Source organism: Rhinolophus sinicus, chromosome 15 (assembly GCF_057876585.1).
Source record: "Rhinolophus sinicus isolate RSI-liver-muscle chromosome 15, RSI-T2T, whole genome shotgun sequence".
NCBI classification, from domain to species: Eukaryota; Metazoa; Chordata; class Mammalia; order Chiroptera; family Rhinolophidae; genus Rhinolophus; species Rhinolophus sinicus.
Genome location: NC_142515.1, coordinates 82,818,214 through 82,839,361, shown reverse-complemented (window position 1 = coordinate 82,839,361; position 21,148 = coordinate 82,818,214). Strand labels below are relative to the sequence as shown.

The following is a 21,148-nucleotide window of genomic DNA, read 5'->3' as shown; positions in this document are numbered from 1 at the left end:
GAAGACACTTATAGATGGGAAGTGCTTCCTAGACGTATGAATGAATGAATCTGAGAGAATAAATGAGAGGCGGCCAGCACATGGTTGGTATGTAGTAAAGGTTGGTTGTTTTGCTCAGGAGATTAGGGTTCTGGCCTGCACTCTCAGACCAAGAAGCACTTGACATTCTGCCAAGGCTAAATTAAATATGCCTGAAGAGAAAGAAACTTGGTATGTCTCTTGCAAAGCCCACTGCCCTCCTGGGTCTTGTAGCATTTTTGTGTTCAGATAGCAGATGTGAGATACATTTGCTGTGTGGCAGGCATTTGTAATTTGCCTTGGCCTTGCCTTCTCTCTCTGTAAAATGGGATAATTTGTGAGTTAAGGGCAAGTAGGGAGATGTATTAGTATAATTAGACCGTAGGCAAGATAGACAAAGAATTGTGGGAAGACAACAGTAGGAGAACCATAAACCTAAAGGAGCACATCCATACTTCGGGTGAGTGAGTGATAGGCAGCAGTTAACTGGCGAGTGATCTCTTACACATTAGAACCTTGAAAGAAGAACTGTTCTTTTAGGGTAATGGATCAGATTTGGGGACAAAAGACTGGGAAAATGATGTACAAAGGCATTTGACGCCACACAATAATAGTACTTTGAGAGGGCCAGTGTGTGGCTTAGTGCCCATGAGGAGATCAGAATTCACCTTGAGCTCCCTGGATAGAGCTGTGGAGATGCTAACTCTGCCTCTGGGGGTGGGCAGGACAGTGTTTTGTTTTTTTTCCTTAAGAGGATTCTTTCTTAGCAGTCAGTGAAAGCCCTAAAATCATGGGGGTGAGTAGGGCCCAGGCTTTTTTTCACTTACTAGTGTGGGGATAGATGGCGCTTGCCCTGATAGCTAAAACCCAGGGGAAATAATGGGTGAAAATCTGAGCTAGGTCCCCCCTGGGCTGCTTCCAAGTTTGAAGGGTTCCCCCCCCCACCTTGAAATATTCCCACTCTCTCCCTTCGTGTCTGTCTGTCTCACACACACAAAGTGACTTTTGAGGCCAAGAAATATCCACTAATCTTAAATTTCTCTTAATGCTTTTAAGGACGGTTATTCCGTTATATGAGGAAGGAGCAAAGTTTATTATTTTTAATATATAAAAAATAAGGTAAACAACTTTAAAGGGATCAGTATCCCTTTTGAAATTATGCTGTCTCTCTTGTGTGCCACAGACTTCACTCTGGTGGATGGTGGCGCCACCACCGAGTCGCTTTCATCTAACAGGAAGTTTTTTAAACTTTTTTTTTTTTAATTGAAAGATCCTTACAGCAATAAAAACCCTTGGATAGTTAGAAATTATATTGATCTAAGTACATTTATTAGATGTAATGTAACGTGGTTATCCGTTGGTGGGCAGCTCTAAAAGGCATGTGGGTCCCAACACTGCCCAGCTTCTAACTCTGAACGATAAACTGTTGATTTATATAACTGAAATAGCTAGGGAAGTCAGGGTTTCCTTCCTGTTGGAGACAACATGGGGGGCATTAAATCCCTGTGGGATCTTGATAAGAAAGAAACTGACCTCTTTTGGAATTGGGAAATAGCTACTGTATGGAGTTGTTCCATCCGAATGAATGAATGGTGTTATTTTTAATTTCTAGTATTAAGTTTGGCTTTATCCTCTCTGCAGCCTGGCTGCCTTTGTTTATACTGGAGTGTCATTTTTATATGAATTTATCCCTCCAAACTGGCCTATAAGGGATGTTCAAACTCTCAAGTAAGGGCTTTACTTATCTCAGGTTTTCCTAATGTGGCCATAAGGTGTATATATATTTTTTTGTGTGTGCAACTTAAATTGGATTGAAAAATATAAACAGTTAAATCTTCTGGCTTATATAACTTCCTACATCAGCAAAGAATTCAGCAATGTTGTGTGCCTACCATGCGCCAGGTGTACCATCCTGGGTGCTGGGGGCCTAGCAATGAGCAGGACAAATGGAGTAGGCCCTCCATGAGCTTACGTCCCAGGTGCAGACAAGTAAACGAACCAATAAAAGAATATCGCAGGACTTCTTTGGGAATATCCCTGGATATTAGGAGCTTGAGGGTGTTGTTTCTTGGAGGTTTAGAAGTGAAACCTCACTACCCTTCTCATTTCCTCACTGGGCTTCTTGCTTCTGTTTCCTGCCTCTAAAAGGAGACAGAAATGATGGCATTTTCCTGGTTGATTGTTGGCTGTTGGCACTAGTTGATCCAGGATGACTGCGGCTGTAATTTTGGAGAAACAAGAGAGAGTCTGGGATGGTCCCTGCCAGGAGCATTTTCAGCTTTGCTTTTCTTGAAGTTGGTGGCAGTGTGTTTTTGGAATCCTGTGGCATTTCTTCATGGCGGTGCATATTACGCAGAGATAAACTGCTCTAAAAGCCCTTCCTGCCTTGTTTGAAATCTCAAAAAACAACAAAAAAGAAAATACAGACAAGGGGAGTGCTTGGCTGTTGTTTATGGCATGGGAAAAGTGAGATTTCAAATAGACTGCTTTGTTGTGTATTCATAGGTTCTTGGTGCATGAAGTTCCCTTTGTCCTGGGGCTCCCTCATACTGGGCTTGGGGAAGCGCTGTTTTGACTTTTCCTATGTTGTGACCAAGATTTTAAGTTAGTCCATACAATAGTATAGGTCAGTTATGTGACACGTGCTTTTCTTACGCATATTGGTGAGGGAGCCAGAGAGCTGGCTGGGGTGGATACTCATTTGGGGCACAGACTCTAGAGAGAGGGAGGGTATTATAATATTATAAGGAGAGTTTCTGGTTAGCCTGTCTTCTTTTTCTTTCCTTCCACCCAAGTACTGGCTGGAGGTGAAGAGGCAGGCCCAGGCCGGAAGTGGGCGTGAACAAATAATGCAACTGTGCGTGTGACCAGGCTCCCACCTCTGGGCCCTGCTGTCCTTGGGAAGTGGATGCTTGCACCCTCCTCACTTCCTGTTCCCCCGCCCTCTAGGCTGAGTTCTTAGGCCCCAATTTGAGCATAGAAAACACATTCAAGTTCTCACTTTTTCCTTGATTAAGTGGCTTTTTCCGAGTTGGGAGCAGCCAGAGGACCTGCACTTGGCAATTCTGGTGTCTCGGCTAATGTACCACAAATTCAGAACTCTGGCAGAGTGGCCACAGGATGATTTCCTGTTGCATTTTCAGTGTTCCCTGTAGGAACTTGCCTGCAGAGGGAAGTTCTGGAGATGTGTATAGAACGTAAGGAAGCAGGCTGCAGGTAGGTCCTTCTGCAAGAGTGTGCTCTTGAAGGATGGTTTGCGTTATTTGTCTTCGTTGCTTTGTAGAGGTACCATGGGAGGCCCTGTGTGTCGTGGAAGCGTTAGTGCCAGAAAGTCTTGGGTTTGTATTCAGGTTTCACCACTTGCTGGCTCTGGGACCTCAGGAAAGTGGCCTAAGCTCTTTGAGCCTCAGTTTCCTCATTTGTGGGGTAGGAATGGTAAACACGAAGCAAGTTACCCGATTGTTGTAGATGCTCTATAAAGGAGTTGTTACAGAATTGTATCAAGGCTGACTGTTCCTCTCAAGGTTGGCACCCAAGTTTGGATAGTTATCTAGGGCAGTTAATACTACTCGAGAGTAAACCAGTTCACATTGAGGCCATAGGCTGCTGTTCATGACCAAGCGCCATGATCTAGAGGTTCGTGGGTTGACTGATTTTTCCCAGTGCATTCCCTCCATTCATTGTAGCCTTACACCGGGTGTGCTTACCATATGGCCTCGTAATGCGTCCTGAAGCATAATGGGGGAACTAGGAAAAAGACTCAAACCTATACTCTACATGGCTACAGTCTGCACTAGCAAAAGCCTCACCTTTGAGGGTGATGGACATATTCATTTAACTTGCTAAGGGTCAGGCGCCTGGCTGGACACAGGAGCTCATCTTAGGCTACCAGGAAAAGACAGGTACATGAACTGGTAAGTGTAGTGAAATGCTGCAGTTAGATCGGGGAAGGAGGGGTGATTTGGGGGGCTGGCAAAGGAAGGGGTGATAGAGAGAGCTGCTTGCTAGTAGGTGGCTAGACATTCTGGGGAGAGGAATAGCATAGGCACAGGTAGGGACCTGGAGATGAAAAACTGCTTGGTGGGGTGGCCGGATGGCTCAGTTGGTTAGAGCGTGAGCTCTTCACAACAAGGTTGCCGATTCAATTCCTGTATGCGATGGTGGGCTGCGCCCCCTGTAACTAAGATTGAAAACGGTGACTGGACTTGGAGCTGAGCTGCGCCCTCCACAGCTAGATTGAAGGACAACGACTTGGAGCTGATGGGCCCTGGAGAAACACACTGTTCCCCAATATTCCCCAATAAAATTAAAAAGAAAAAGAAAAAAGAAAAACTGCTTGGTGAGCTCTCTTGACCTGAGGAGGTTATGTTCAAACTCTAAAAGTCAGAGTTTGAACTGGTCACCTTTGATAAGTAAAGCCCAAAGTTATCTTCAGGGGTAGACAGTCTTATATAATGCCTTAGTAGGATTCAAGGTTAAACTCAAAGTAAGATCATATTTAAATTGAACTCTCAATAAGCATTTTTCAATCAGAAACCAATGATGGCCAGTGAAATCAGACCATCTAGACTCTTTTTGTAATAGTATGCAGTCTACATGGAATTTAATCTGTAAAGGAGCTTCAAGAGAACAGATTTGGGGGCGGCTTCTGAATTTTTTTCCTTTGAGAATTGTTATCATTCAAGCTGGTCTCAAATTTTTAACATAGCAGGACGATTTTTTAACTTGCATGGCATTTTCAAGGTTTAGGCTTTATATTTATAAAGTTTCCAAGCTTTATATTTAACCTCTCAAAGTATCTCTATTGAAGGTTGACTTTGGACCTAAATTTGAAATAAAGATCTTACTCTTCCCAAACCAGGAATTGGTAAAATGTTGGCCTGACTAGGTCAGCATGCAAGAAGGCATGGCGTTTCTTCTCAAGCTGTGGAGAAAACTAGGAAGACCCCGCTACCTGTATTTTTCTTTAGTGAAATGCTAGGCATCAGGGGAGGAGGGAGAGTACCCATCCTATTAGGAAAACTTTTGGTAGGATGTTTTCCCTCCTTCCTATGTCTATTTGGAAGATCTGCCATTTAACAACCAGGGATTGGGGTGTGAACTGGATACCAAATTTTTAAAACATGTTTTTCTTCATGTCTAAACCAAGGATGTTTATTCGCAGATTGATGATGTGACTAACACTCTTTGCTCAGCAGGTTTGAATAGATTGAGCTTTAGACTTACAATTGTCATATAGACTTTTTTTTTTCCTGGTAGTTTTCTGATTTATTTTTCCTTTTAATTATTTAATTTTCATAGAAAACATGGTTCACTTACTAACTTTTCAGACTTAAAATTGATCTAAGTTATGTGGGCATTGTTTTGGTAAGCTACATATAGATAAAAAAGATATCCTGGTAACACATGGAGATGAAGACAGAGTGGGACACACACTTCCTGTTCACAATGATACTTCTGAGCAGTTTGTATTTAACCCTTTAGGGAAGCATTTGTGCTCAGAACCCTGTAATAGTTGGACACCAGGACCACACAGAGACTAACCGCAGATGGAGCCTGAGCTCCACATTGCACAGACATGAAGTTGTTCAGAATCATGGTTAAAAATGATACTCAGAACAAAACAAACACATTGACAAAGTGGCCCATCTCCAGAGAGCTGTGTTTCAGAGAGCTTTTCAGCATACACGACAGGAATGGGGCAAAGGGGTGCTGATCTGTCTCCCACCAACTCCTAGTGTAAGAATGTTGTGATTTTAAAAATGACATTTGTTTTAGCAGCTGTAATGCCTCAGGGGTATTGTATTTTTCATAGAGTATCACTGTAATAGCGCCTTTCACTATTTTGTGGTCCTTGAAAAATGTACCAAAAATATCAAAGTACTAAGGAAATCAAATTCACATAGAAATGAACTTTTCCTTTCCTCTCCTAACCAATTTGTAATCTCACCACGTGAACATGAATTTGCAGTGAAATAAGAAACTTTAAAACAATCCTCTCTTAGAGATCGTGGTTATATTGTCCCTAAACTCAATGAAAACAGTTTTAGACTTTAGAATATTAAAAATGCAAAGTATGGAAAGTGGTCATGCTCTCGTTCATAAGGGTACTTAAAAAAAACTTGGTACACTTCAATGTGTACATTGTTTACTCTTTAGAGAGCTTCTCATAAAACAAGTAGATCTGCTTAGCTTGTGAATTTAAGTAACTAGCTGATAATTTATTGTGTTTGAGAGAGAATGGCATCTAGAAAGTTTAAAATATAATGAATCTATCCGTTTTTAGTCCTTTCTGACCCAAAGCCCCCACACTCCAGGTGTAGCCAGCTCTGGCCTTTGCGTCTGCTGTTCCAGGTGCCTCAGATGCTCATCTGTTAGCTGGCTCAAATGTCACATCCACAAAGATTCCCCCCATCCTTCTCCAGGCAGAGGAACAACCCCTTCCTCTGTGATTCCTCAGTCTTTACTATGAGTGCATTTTCTGCACTGAAATCATTCTGTGTCTTTCTGTACCACCAGCCTGTGAACTTCTGGAGCTGGTGTCTGTAGGCTCCTCAACCTGCAAAACCCTTGGGACAGGTGGTCTCTTAGTTCTTGTCAATCAGTGTTTATCACATAAGACATCTTACTTTTTATCCACCAGGAACTAAAGACATTTCTTGATTAAAAACAAAAAAGTACAGTACCTTAAACATTCAGTAGGTGATGCTACTCCTTTTCAGTTTCACACTATTGTGAAGTCTTTGACCAATTTCTGCTATAAAAGGACCTGAACTCTGATTTTGGCTCAAATTTCTTTCCGTTAGTCCCTCTGTTGTGCGGGAACAGGGTCAGATGGTGTTTAGAAGTTTATCTAATAGTACATTAGAAAGATGATTAGAATATTTTTGCAGTAGTTAGTGTGGAAGGAGGCTTAGCTGTCTGTTATTAGTGAGGATCTGACCTATGAAGGATATGAAATTTAAAGTGAATTTGGAAGATAATTTTGTTTAATTAAGTAACAAGTGTTTTTAAAGTAACTGGTATCTGTAAGAATTGACTACCTTGTTCTTAGCGTAGAGGGAAAATTTTGAGAAAAACATGGTTCTAGCCCTAATTGTCTCTTAGAGTTGCTTTAGCTTTAGAATGGTATCTGAAGTTGATTGCATCATATTTCATAATCATCTAGCTTAACTATTTGCTGTTTAGTCCAGTACTAGGCACTGAGACAGCAAGGTCTTTCGGCCAACTAACCTCAGTATTCGCCCACTTGAGCATCGGGTCTTGATTCACTGTCACCTTTTCCCATCTAAACACCTGTCTCTCTTCCTATCACAAAAATAAACCTTGTAACTATTTCACCCCACCCCCACCCCTGCTTTCCCAGCTGGAGAAGTTGGCACTGCCCTTTGGAGCAGTCCGCCTGTCACCAGTGCACACCTCAGTGTCATTAATATGTTGCAGCTGATGCCTCCCTCTTTAAAACAGGGTGGTTGTCACCTTGGTGACTCACACAGGGCTTGCCAGCTTTGACTCTGGAATCCCTACATCTATCTCAAGTCTCAGGTCTCCCACCTGACCACACTTTGCTGTTTGTAGTTAATTAAGTTGGCATTAGTCAAGACCCAGGTGAGGAGCAGTGAGGTAATATTTTGCTTGTATTGCTTTAATATACATCATCTGATTCATTATTGTAGAGTAAAGCAGTTCTCAAAATATACAGCTGCCAAATTAAAAGTGAAAATTCTGGATGTTTGCTTTAACCGATTATTGCAGGGGATCAGGGAACTTTTCTATACCAAGTCATCTGTTTGAGAATAAGATAGTTTTTGTTTGGTTTTTGAATTTGAGCATGTGAATTTCTTTGTAGCAAAGCAAATTGCTGACAAAACTGGGTCAGGGAATGAGTTTGAGGGTCAACACTATTTTGTGTTGTTTTTTTCAGTTTGAAGAATTCTTCTCTTTAGACCCAGGGGAGGTTGGGCCAGATTTTGCATTAAGCAGTTGGAAGATTTTGGGGTGGGGATGGTGATGGTGGAATCAACTACAAAAAGTTTCCAGTTGTGTTTGGAATTCAACACAGAATTAAGATAGGCTTTTTTGAACTTCTTGTTGAAGGGGAGCACATAGAAGAAAAATAACTTTATTTATAAAACTTGTTCTTTGTTAAGTGTTTTTCACGTTTGGGGTTGAGCAATCTGGTTGGAATTACACTGATTCTCTTTTTTTAAATGAAATAGAATAGAAAATATCAGAATGCAAATGGTAAAGGGATGTTTGGTGAAACTTTTGTTTCAATTGTATGAATATATATTAGAATGCGTGATTAAAAAAACCAAAACACCAAAAGCCACTATTCAGGAGTCTAGATGTCTCATCATGAATAACTTGTTTTAACGTTGAAAAAACATGAGAAGGGCCTTTTTTGGTGATTCTTTACAACGTAATCTTGATATTGAGAGCCTTCTTGTGCTAATATTTTGTTTTCCCTACTGAAATTGTGTTCAGCTTTTTGTAGTTTAGTATCTCCAAGGCCCATCCTCTTTCAGGTTAGACGGTGTTTCGCGTGTTTCCTTCATGTCACTGGAGAAGGACGGGTGCAGATTTGCTTTCTTGGAAGGGAAGGGGGGGTTACCTTCTCCCAGAGGCACTCGGGCAGATTGGGAGGTAACTGGAGAGGGAGCGCAGCCATCCCCAAGTGTCTAGAAGTGGGTGGTTCTGGAACTTACTTCGTAGAACTCTCTTCACTGAGCTGGAGAAGTGATGGTTTAGTCGATCACCGGGAGAGGAGCTTCTGTGTGACGATCCCGCAGGGGTGGCATTCTGACTTCGGTTTTAAAAAGCCGCTGAGTTGCTCCTAGTCGCGCAGCTCAGCTGGAGCGAGGTCAGCTGTGAGTGCGTCGCGAGCGCTTCGTGAGTCATCCCTGGGTGCGGCCCTCCGGCTCTGCGGCGGGTGAGCTGGCCCGGACCCCTCAGCCCTGCGCTGGGAACCCGCCCGAGCCCGCGTGGGAAACTGACGCGCGGAGCAGGGCGTAGCGTGGAGAGCGGTCGGGAGGGTGGTGCTTCCGGGGCGGTGCCGACCGGCTGGCCTCGCTCCGCCCTTCACACTCAGGCCCCGCCCCCGACCGTCAGGCCCCGCCCACCCGGGCGCGGGCGGGCGGCGTCGCCTTTAAGAGCTCCCCGGTGTTTTGGGGGCCGCGGGCCGGGCGCGCTGACCTGGTGCGCATGTCCCGGGCGGTGACGCCGGCGCCGGGCTCCATGTGTGCGGCCGAGGGGCGCATTATCTGGCCGGCGGCGCGGGCGGGAGGGCGGACCGGCGGAGCGAGCGCCGCGGGCCCGGGCGGCCCCACAGGCGGAGCGAGCGCGCACGGCCCGGCGCCCCCGGCCCCTCGGCCGCCCGGCCCCGCGGGCGACCCCGGCCCCACGGCCCCGTGAACCCGCGCGCTGCTTTAGGGCCCGGCCGGCTCGCGGCCCGGTAAGTTCCGGACCAAACTTGGCGGGGGGTCGGGGCCGGGGGAGTGCGGTGGAGACTGGAGCGGCGCGGGCCGCGCGGACCGGACAGGGTCGGGGGGTCGCGAGGGACCCCTGCCTGAGCGTGGAAAAGTGAGGGTGAGCGAGTTCTACTCCTTGTATTCCGGGAGCGTCTTCTTCCCGCTGCCCTGGAAAGTTCCGCGCTCCGACGCCGCCCCGGCACGTGGGGGCCGGGCTGGGCGGGGGTCCGGGAAAGTCTCGGCGTCGTCCCAGTACCTCCTGCGCTTCCTTGGGGGTTGGGGAGGGGCCGGGCCCTGAAGCGCTGCTTCCGAGCGGCCGGGACTGGCGGGGTTGGGGGGGCGGTGGGCCGGAGGCACGTGGGCGCGAGGGGCGGGGGGTGGGGGTCCCGGGCGGGTCGGGCCGCGGCGCTGGCCCCCGTGGCGGCGGCGACGGCGGATCCAGTGTCAGAATAAGAGTCCCCGCGCGCCCACGCCTGCAGGGCTGGCCCTCCCCCCGCTCTCGCCCTTCCTGCCTGACCCCCGGGAGCCGCGCGGGACCCTTCCCCCACTCTGGGCTCCAGTCCTTCCCAGGGCCCTCCACTTTAAATTTGCCTCCCTATCTAGGCGGTGGCCGTATTGATTTCTTTTTTCCCACCTGGAATGGGTCGGCATCAGTGACTAGACAGCAGCAGCTGGCCTTTTAAAGGGATTATTGCCAAGAATCGGAATTGATCACTTCAACAAGGAAAGGCTTATGGGCAGGGCCCCAGCCTAGAGCGTGACTGACACTTGGTGTGTGCGCCAAACTGGGACCCAGAAATGAATGGAGACCCCTCCCTAGGGAACTGACTGACAACCCTTGGGTGCACGTTTCTGCCTTGCCTTGGGAATTTTGCAGGGACTGCTTAATTTTGTGCATCTGACCTAAGTCTTTAGGTGTGTAGTAGTTCATCCTTATCTTAAGAGCTTTGGATTCTTTAGTTCAAAGTCCGGTGAGTCACTTGAGCCTTTAATTTTCTCTCTTCCTCATCCTTTTACTTCTTTCAGTTTTCTTGGAGTTCACAGTGCTTGTTAAGTCTCTGGTTCTGTGTATCTGTTTCACACAGTAACACCTTCTACCTGTGGCAGCACAGAGAATCTTCACAGACAGACAGACTTCTATGCATTTGCTTCAGTTTTGTTGATATTCTTTTTCTTCTGGTAGTGGTTACAAGTTTTCTTTTAAGTTAGATTATGTGAAATAATGTTTGCTCACACCCAGTTAGTATCAGTATGATCAGTACATAAGATCATTAGTTAGACCTGACAGCAAGCTGTGGAGGAGAGCTAATAGATCACACTAGCCCCCACATTTGAGTGCGGTGTTGTATGCCAAGCTCACTGCACAGACATCTTCGGTGCCGGTTAACAGTCTGATGGAGAGGGGAGAGTACAGTCCCCACTTTACAGATGAGGAAAGTGAGGCTCTTGGAGGCCAGGCTGCATGCCCAAGGCTGCTGAGTGGTGGAAAGCAAGAGCTGGGCTTGAACTTTATGTGTGGGGTGCCAGAACCCAGGGATGTTCTTGTTTGCAAACCCAATGTGTGAGCGTTTCCTGGGAGCTCCTAAAACACAAGGTCATTTGCTTGTCCAGGCTTCATTGCACCTCTGCTTAGGGTGACCTGGTGACACCATTATAGCCATGCTTTGTCCTCGGAGAGCGGAGTTTCCAGTTGGCCTTTCCTTTAAGGAGTCAAGCCACAGAGTCACCTCTTTGCGTTTGTTTCTTCAGCTTCCAACTTAGAAAAGTTAACTTTTCTAAAGGAGGCAGTTTAGAGTGAGAATTTTGAGAGTGATTTGTTAAGATTCTCTCCTTACTCCCCCACCGTTCGTCTTTCATCTGTTATTTCTCTCCTAAGATTCTGAAGCTGGTTTTTACAGAGGATTGTCTGTCATTTTGGATGTGGTGTAGAGAATGGGATGGCTTCTGTATTACTGGTTTGGATGCATTGTTACTTCCACTCAGTTGACGTCATTTTTTTTTTAATGTCAAGTCATCTCTTAATGCAGTATCATTTGGCAGATCCTACAATCTTATATTTTGATAGTGAAGAGAGAAATAATGCCACTATTAGTAGAAAAAAATCCTGGAAGGGTTTGTACCAAAATGTCAACAACAAAATCTCTCTCGATTAGGATTAGCAGTAGTTTTCTTTAAAAAACAAACAAACAAACAACTTGGATATCTGTATTTTATGACTTCTTAAAATAAAATGAGGAACTTTTTTTATTTGAGTAATAAAACACATTTTAAAGACTCCAATTCTCAATTCTTCAGTAGCTCCTCTCACTTGTTTTTCATTATTTATATTGTGGATTTCTGGCATTGCAAGTAGTGATTTCTGGATTGATTTATTCAATAAATATTGGAGTGTGTATTGTGCCTCCAGCACTGTTAGGAATCCCTGCTCAGTGGAGTTTATAGTGAGATTAGTGGGAGAGAAATCGTAATCTCATAGACATGGGGAAATTTACAAGGGCCAGGGAGAGAAGGACACCGTTTACCTGGTGAGCAAGACTCAAAGGGTTCTTCCTCCAGTTGGGATCAGAGGGCAAGTAGGAGCTAACTAGGTAAAGAGAAAAAGGGAGCGCATTTCTGGCAGAGTGCTTGGGACTGAATGAAGATTGGTGTGGTTAGAGCACATGCGCACATGGGGGGGGGAGATGAGGGAGATAAGATGGGTAGTCCTGGGGCTAAGGGGGTCTAGGATTTACCTTGAGAGCAGTGGGACCCTATTGTAGAGGATAAGGAGGGTTCAAGGGGCTGGTGTGGTGTGGAGTCCACAGCCAGGACCTTGTTGGGCTTAGCAGATGACTGACAGGCTTCTGAAGGACATGAGTGGGAAGGGAGCTAAGGCTTTATGAAATATTGGCATTTTCTGGTGATTGATCTCTTGGGAGAAAATTAAGACTGACCTGCAGAGTTTTGAATCTGTTAATTCCCAACACAGACAAAAATATAATGCCCTTACCACTGAATTCAGTTAAAGGACCATCAGTGAGCTAACCTCTAAAAGTGGGCAACTCAAGTGCTTGTCTGGAGAACTACCTGCTTGGACTTGGGTGTTTCTGTGCCATCAAATAGAATGGCCAAGGCTGTTTCCTTAGACATTTTTCTCCTTGAGAATTGAGTTACTTTATACTCATTGTAGAAAACTAGGAAGATTATGGAACAGGTGAGGTCTTCATGAGCTGTTGTCCTGGGGTAATAGAGCATCTCTGGGATTCCCTGGTAACAGTTGTTGGGTTGGGAAGCGTGGCAGAACCAGAAGAACAAGTTGGCAGTGTCATCGTGTGAGGCTCACAGAACTGTGCTGCCTGCTAAGTGTGGTCCATTGTTAGAATGGATGCTCTTGAGTTATCTGAACTGTTTTAGAAGGTGAATTAGACCGTCTGTACTTAGTTTGCTATTCTTTGAGGTAACAAAACTTATTGTACTAACTACGACTTTGACTTGAATTAGGAAGGCAGCATGTTAAGAGGTTGAGATAAAAAAAAAACAGACAGGAACTGAAGTGGTGGCAGCGAGGTGAAAGTAGTGAGAGTGTGTTCTTAGAAACAAAAGTACCAGCTGGGGACGGACCCTGCACACAGGTGGATTCTGGCAAACATGATTTAGGACTTTTTAGTCAAGAGGAATGTCAGACCATGGGCTTCTTACCCCTCCCCTCGCTATCTAGGCTGTATTTGTGACCTCTTTTTGTCTGATGAAAATGTAGGTTAGTCTTTTAGAAGACAAAGGGATTTAATAGAATACCTGCAGGTAGCCTTAGGAAGTGACTGGGAATCCTCCAGAGTGTGGGGAAAGGGACCTTGCAGCTTCTCAGTGCCCTGCATCCACTTTCTGTCGATCCTCACAAAGGTACCCCCTCTCAGGTGAATTTGTCAGGGACTTTGCTTTCCTGCCCTGCTTCTCAGTTCTTGGGTTCCTTATATGAAAGGATTGAAGACGTGAGAGCTGTCTGAGGAACAGAAAGGCCAGCTTCTGAAATAGGATGTGCTGGCAGGGCATGGCCAGTACCCCAAAGGGGGGGCTCCCAGCAAGTTGAGGCAGGAGTTTGGAGGAAGGTTTGAGGCTGTAGGACTTTGAGGCTACTTGGTACAGCTGCAGCTGGCGGCTGGAAGGGGGTGGTGGTGCGGGATTGGACAGAAAGTGTCCATTGGAGGTTAGAGAATCCTTCAGCCAGGCCTCCTGCAGTTCTGTCCCCAGACCCCACACCACCTGCCCTGCCTTGCCAGTCAGATCGTTTGGTTTGAGCCTTCAAACTTAATTCAGCCTAAATGAAGTGATGCCTTTGAGCACACTTAAAAAATACTGCTGCAATATAGTGGCCAGCCAGCTCCTCCGGGTGCCAGGGAGGCCGCTTGTGTACAGTGCCGCCCGCTGTCTGCTGGGTGAGGCTGTGGGCCTATTCTCAGGCCGCAGGTCCGGGCAGCAGCGTCCTGGGCCAGTCCTGGCTTTGCCTTAGACAGAGGTGTGTGAGCTCTGCGCAGCCACTTCCTAATGATGTGACTGACCTTGCTGAACCTCGCCCTGTTTCCCATTTCTAAAAGGGGGTGGTACTGTCTACCTTGAGTGCTGAGTTGGGAGTGAGGCAATAAATTCAAGTGGCGTTGCACAGCGCCTAGTATGTATAAGTTGGAATTCAGTCAGTGTACTGTTACGACTAGAACAGATGAGGCAGAGCACAAAAGCATTTATGACTGCTGTTTCTTGTGTGTGGATTCACGTGTGTGGGACAAATTGTCACTGCTTCGTGCCCCTTGGAGCCACAGCCCATCCCCACCATCCAGATGGAAGAAGGCAAAGTTCCCTACAGAGAGTGACATTGCCCGGGTCACCTTGCTGTTATTCTACAGCTTGGACTGATCTCCAGCCTTTTTGATTTCAGACTTTGCATGTCGTTGTACCCCTCCCTAGAGATACAGAATGGCTAGGTTTGTGGGGCCTCACCAGGGGAAAGGAGGCAGCCCCTTTCCTGTCCCTTGGTTTGCTGAACCCTTCACATGGTCTGACTTTTAGGGACAGCCCCTCCTTACGTGTGATGGGAAGATGTTTGCCAGGCATGTTTGTCATGGGATCCTGCCTGTGAGAACCAAGAGGGGCCCCTGCATCTCTGGCTTTATCCCTGAGTGGACTCTGGCCAGGGATGTGAAATGGGTTGCCTGGTGGTGTATGCAGTGGCAAATGGGAGAGCCTGGCCCGTATCCAATCCTGCTTCCAGACTTCCAGCTCTCTAGCTGGCTTGGGAATTGAACAGTCCTGGCTTTGTCATTGACTACAGTTTACCACTTTTTATCCTTAAGCTTGGCTACCTGACCTCAGCTTTCTCATTTGTAGATGGTGACTGTGTCTGTGACCTGATAGGAAGGCTATGAGGGTACGTAGTCAAGGGTGTGCCCGTCTCTGTTTCCGCCATTCACCTCTGAGGGAAATCCTCCTCCCAGGTTACTACTACTAGGCGATCCCCTTAGGGTCTCAGCGGCCAGTTATCACACACAATGGAAGCTAATCGAGCAGACAGATTTTCTTCCTAACAGAGTAGACTAACAATTTTGGAGGTCTAGGGAGCTCATTGTAAGGAGAGTTCACCTAAAAGATTATACAGAAGTAAAGTGAAAAACCCTGTGGCCTTAAATTTGCATATAATCCAGCATAACATTTCCTTCTTCCCAATTGTTACGTGCAATTAGCTCTTGAGTCTGGCTGTTAAACTCTACAGAACACTTTCTTACCTTAGAGGCAGCTGCTCTCCATGACCTTGGAGGTGAGCAGGTTTCGGGGCAGGTCACTTTAGTTTCCAGTTGGTGGATTTTTGTGGCAATGACAACAGCTTGTTACTTTTCTTGTGTTGTGTTCAGGCTCACTATGCCAGCCAATTCTGAAACCTTTGCTGCTAACCTTTATTCATATCCACACAGGAAACACATTTTCCCCAGTTGCTCACCGGTTTGGGGAAAGTAGGAAAATGGCAAACTGAATTCTTGATTTGAAGGCATTGGGCTGAATTGGTTGAGTCACTCCAGACCTGTGATCTCAGGACTTGTGCGTCGTTGACAGAACACCTGGACTCCATTTTCTGTGGCCTCATGTATTGTTCCTGTGCATGTAAAGGGTTAATGCCCACCCCCTCCATGGGGGGTGGTTCTTTGAGAGGATTATGTAGTTAGATCCCTCCCTGAGTGGGATTCTCCTATACCTACTGGAACCCTGGGAGATTGCAAGGGTTTGATTTATGTTTTCTTTAACACTTTTGTTTGATTAACTGGCCTCAGCAGTTTGTGGGTCCTCTGTCTCCTGCCTTCCCTCTCCAAATGTTTAGTTTGTATTGTTGAGGCTTTTTTTTTTTTGTTCTCTATCCAACCCAAGTGACATATCCTGATTCTGAAGTCTGGGGAGAAGGCGGAGAGCCTCAGGTGTCAGTAGTAGGAGTTGGCTGGTCTGCTTCTGAAGTTTTCTTGGGTAAAGATACTGAGGCTGGATTGAAATGTAATTGCAGCCTTACTGCCAATTTAGATTTGTCAGGCAGGGCATTAGAAATGTAACTATTTTTGGTCCCTGGGCAGCAGACAAGTTTAGGATTCACCTGGGACTAGCTTGCTTCTGTATTTTTGCTCTGTGCCCACCATTCGGCACAGACTTCAGTCAGGATGAGCAGGGCAGCGGGGCAGCCGGATGGCTCAGTTGGTTAGAGCGCGAGTTCTCACCAACAAGGTTGCCGGTTCAATTCCCACAGTTGAGTCCCTTGCAACTAAAGATTGAAAATGGCAACTCGGCTTGGAGCTGATGGGCCCTGGAGAAACACACTGTTCTCCAAAACTCCCCAATTAAAAAATAAAAGATGAGCAGGGCAACCCTTAATATTATATTCTGGAATCTGAGGCCCAGAGAGGAGGAGTGGTCTTCCCTGGGCTAAGTGGCAGAAGAGAAGGGAACATAGCTGCCTCTTCCCTCCTGGAGCTTCCCTGGTCTGGGTCTGTTGTCCTTATAGCTTCATGGTTTGGTTAGTTTTGTTTTAGGTTCCTCCTCGCTTTATTTATGTAGGTTTATTGGCAGATTTCCTTCCTCAGGGCCGTGTCTTTTTGTGAACCCTGAGGTCATTGTGGTGTGAGGGTGATACAGGACATAGGGAGGGAGATCTCAGGGCTGCTTCTGGAATCTCAGGGCTGCCTTTTGTTGTTGTTCTTCAGCTCTGCCTGTGTTTCCTGTTCTGGAGTGGAGTGGATGATAGCTTTCAATTTTTAAGAGCATAAAACTGCTTTTTCCATCTGTTCAAAAAAAAAAAGTAATGGCACTTACTTGGTAGACATCCCTCAGGTAACATGCGGGTGACTACTTCAAGATCCAGAAAAGCAACCCATGGAAATAAAGTGGAATTGGCTAAACGTCAGTTCCTAGACCAGGCTCCTGTGGTCAGCTGTGCTAATCCAGGGCAGGAGAGAGGGGCTTGGACACTCTGCCGAGGATACTGGATGCTTCTAGAGCAGTACAACCTGGCTACTAAAAAGCATGGAGGGAGGTTATTTATTGCATGTCTTTTATATCTGGGATAGTCTGTTCTGGCTCCTAGAGTGGTCTTTAAACCATATCACAGGACTGGTTAGAGGGGTTGAACATGTTTTGTTTGGAGGAGAGGAGATAAAGGGTGGAGGCTGTGGCGGTGAGGAATTCCAGGAGGCCCCGTGGGTGAGCCAGGATCTCATTCACGATGGAATGGAGGGCCTTTCCTGTTGCTGGCGCCATTAGGTACCTGCTCCCCCCCTCAGGGAGTGCAAAAGGGGTTCCTCTTTCCAGAGATAAGATTAGGTGACTGCCACAAAGGGCAACAGAAGTGGACAGGTCATCATTAGGAGAAAGGAGCTCCGCACAGGGTGAGCAGCTCCGAAATGTTCACCCACCTTCTGTAAAGTGTGAGATGGTGGGAGATTGCCCACTTTGTTGCCTTGGTTTATGGCAGAAGGGAAAAGGAAACTGAAATTGCTCAGAAAAATTAGGGTAGCTCTGATATATTTAACCATCCTTCTAAGTCTATGGATCGCTTTTTTTTCTTTAAGTTATTTAAAAAGTTAAGCCATTAACATTTAAGAGCGTAAGCTCCTCTGCTTGGTACCCTATGGAGTGATGCTTCTCACCACCACATGGTGAAATGACAGCAGGAGATGTGTCACTGGCTGTGGGATTTGATGCTCTAAGCAGAGCTTCTAAGCCGCTGGGCTGGGCTGGGTAACTGGGGCAGAGATGTCCTTACAGCCAGGTGGCTCCAGCCTCTGGCGAGCTCCTCAGGCTGTGAGTAGCCCCACTTTACTCCAGTGTGTTGTGCAAATATAATTTTTGTTACATGCCATGCCATGAAAAAGATGGGCACCTGGTTTGTGTCTGTCCCCATCCCATCCAGCATCTCCCCTCCTCCACTACTATTCTGAGACGAGATACAGTTGTCTTGGCGTTGGGGGTTACAGCTCTTGTGGAGAAGATTCGTCACACTGGGCTAGACTGTTCACAAGGCATGTCCCCTGCCCTGGAGCGTCAGGGAGGCATGGAATTGGCAGATCACCCTCTCAGATGCCAGGTTTATGGGAAGTTACAAGTAGGAAAGAAGGTTGAAAAACGCAGGTTCTGATTATTGTTGATGACCTTAAATGGAAAGCTGGTTACACTTTATCCTAAAAGCATGGAGAGCCTTCAGAGGTTTCTGAGGAGGAGAACGTTGACTTGAATTGGGCAGGGAAGCCAGTCACGAAAAGGCCATTGATGAAAGGCAGGCATGAGCTAGCTAATACGGCCTTGAATTTGCCTGGTGGTTAATAAAAAGCAGGGACAGGTGCCAGAGACACTGTGCAGGGAGATTGGGTGGGGACTAACGGCATACCAGGGGCTGAGGACAGGTTATTTGTCCATTCAGCAACGGGTCCCTTCCCTGCTTGGCTTATGCTGTGCTCCTGGGGTCCATGATGGGTGAGATGGCCTGTACCTGCCCTCAGGGATCTAAGGCCACTTGGGGAGACAGGGCAGGGTGCCCTGAGAGAGAGGAAGGGTGGGCAGGAGCAAATCTGAGGTAGCAGCAGAGCAAGCACTGGTAGGTGACACAGGTTCCCAGATTGTGGGTCTTTGGTTTTAGGGGTGCTGAGTTTGAGCAAAGGTGAAGTGAGCTGGGACCTGGAGAGTGTGGTTCGAAGTCATGTCTACTGTCTGGGAGAAGGTGGGTGTTACTGAGCCAGCCTAGCCTGTGGCCCTGCATGGCCAGCCACTCTCTGCTTCTCTGGGCTGGGAGGATACAGTGGATTGTGGCATGGGGGTCCTGGCTAACTGTCAGGACCCTCAGGGCACGTTGGTGACCTTGCTGGATAGCTGAGGGCTCCAGGGCCAGGTGCAGAACCTGGTCTGTCCTTGCATCCCCTCTTCCCCAAACTAACAGCGCTTTGTGTTAGGTGACTGCAATAAATGATAGGTGAAAGAATAAAGTATCTGAGAGACTGTCTCGTATAGTAGGAAAAGTTTGTTCTGCTCTGCTCCCAACAGTGAAGTGATGGATGGATGGATGGACGGACGGATGGAAAGAGGGACATAACTGTTAGCTTAGCCTGAGAAAAAGAGCTTTGTAGCAATTAGAGGGACCAGAAAGAGGCTCGGTGTGATTCCAGTGCGCTGGGAACTGGTTGGTAACCACATTTTCTAGATTCTGAGGATTTTCCAGCTTGAGATTCTAAACACTTTCCAGAAAGACCCAGAATGATTAAGATGCTTCTCTGAAATATCCACGTGAATTATTCCAACAGCTGCTGCTTCCTGGTTTGAGAAAGTTTCCTTGTTTCACACATTGCTCAAATGTTTTCAAATCCTAGCTCTTGGCAGAGTCTGGGGAGAAGACAGGTGGGTGTCCCGTCAGTGACAACACTGGTTTTGGAGTGGGAAGTGGTTGTGGAAAGGGACCTTGGAGATTGGGCACGTGGGAAAAAATGACTTGGGTCACAGAATGGCACCTGCCTCGCGATGACCAGGATACTGTCAGGGTCCTGATTTGGGGTTGAGGGTCGCAGTGAGGAATCAGGTGAATTAGGTGAAGGTGGCAGCCAGGTGCCCCCTATGCAGAGCTGGAAGGGCCAGTGTGTGCCCGGGCGATTGTCCACCTGGGAAGGCCTCCCTGCAGGGCCTGGGCTGTCCTCTTAGCCCTGTGTCCTTTAGGTTCTTTGTTTTCTGCCATCCTCACATCCTTGCTGTGTCAGTGGCAAGGGGAACTGGTCTCTCTCCCACTGTTCTCTCTCTGCTCTGTTTACTGCCGCACGTGGGTGAAGGCTGGCTGTGCTGTTGGAACAGAAGGAAGGAGGACCACAGTACCCGGTTGGCACAGTGAGGCTCAGGTCTCCAGGTTTCCAGCAGTTCAGTAAAGGGTTAAGTTAGTGTGCTCTCAGAAGAAGAATTGTGGTGTGCTGATCTTTGCTCTAGGAAATTTCCCCAGAGTCCTGGGAAGGACCCAGCCCAAGTATGGTGTCAGAGTCAGATTGTCCCTCATTTGCAGTGGCTCAGGTTTGAGCCTGGGCCTGGGCGATGGCGGAGCTGGTTTGACTCCCCATTTGACTTCTTAACCCTGTGGCCCTTGCTAGTCACTTTGATTTCTCTCAGCCTCAGCTTTCTCACTTGTCAAGTGTGGGCATCAATGGCAGTCCCCGGTATAAAGTATGGGTGGCAGTCCCTTGTGTGAAGTGTAGCATTGGCAGTTGTAACATTTGAAGTGTGGGTGACAATGGCAGTCAGTCGTGTGAAGTGTGAGTGACCGGCAGTCTCCTGTGTGAAGTGTAAGTGACAGAGGCAATCCCTGTGAGGTGTAACATGGGCAGTCCCCCTTGTGAAGTGGGGTAACGTTGGCAGTACCTCGTTCTGTGGTTATGGGGATTAAATGAAATCAGGCATGTAAAGTGTTGGCACGATGCCTGACACCAAATAAAGAATTCAATAATTGTTAGCCACTGTTAGGCTTTTCGTTTTTTCCTTTAGAAACAAAATCTCTTTTCAACATGTTAAAGGTGATTCTTTCAATGTCCCTGAAGTTGGCCTCAGTGTGCTTTTTCTGTAACAGTTTGAATTTTGTGCCCAACGTTACCTTTCTCAATGAAGTCAGACACTCTCCTTCCTGTCCCACCGAAACCAGTGAACCCTCAGACCTGGACCATGGGGAGAGTGGAGCCCCTGCCCTGGCAGTGGTGTCACAGAGGTCTCGGAGACAGACCTACAGCGCCTGGGGCTCAGGCTGGATCTCAGGTTGCTCTGTGAGAGGCAGCTGAAGACGGATCAGGGAGGTAGGATGGGCCTTGCATGAGGCAGGAGGGTCCCCTGCAAGGCTGGCCCAGTAAAGACTTGGGTGAATGAACCCCCCCTCCATCCCTCCATGGCCCTGCCCCTCCTCACTCCGGCCTTCCTTGCAGCTTCCCTTCAGGGAGAGCTGGTGGCCTGGGATCCTGGGTGACTTCCCAGGGGAGGTCTTGCTTGAAGTTGGGTTGTCTTAGTAGGGTTGTGCTCAGACACTGGAGGGAGGTGGATTTTGTGGGTCACTTGGGAACCTGACCCCACTTAGGACATGTGCAGTCTGTATTCTCAACAACCAACACCTTAGGAGTGCACCTTTGCCTGAAGACAAAGTGTGTGCT

General features: G+C 47.1%; 1 protein-coding gene across 7 annotated transcripts in view; it reads left to right on the top strand.

Moving 5' to 3' along the window:
* The window catches only part of GATAD2A (GATA zinc finger domain containing 2A), a 91,688-nt gene that overhangs the window by 3,148 nt on the left and 67,392 nt on the right, over positions 1-21,148 (top strand). The window contains exon 1 of one of the 7 annotated variants that reach the window (XM_088792362.1): positions 9,196-9,472. The exons of 5 other annotated variants lie outside the window; for them this stretch is intronic. The gene's annotated coding sequence lies outside the window, so the exon portion shown is untranslated. Of the gene's footprint in view, positions 1-9,195; positions 9,473-21,148 lie in introns of those variants that run through there. One more of the 7 variants, XM_074337803.2, reaches the window with a different exon arrangement.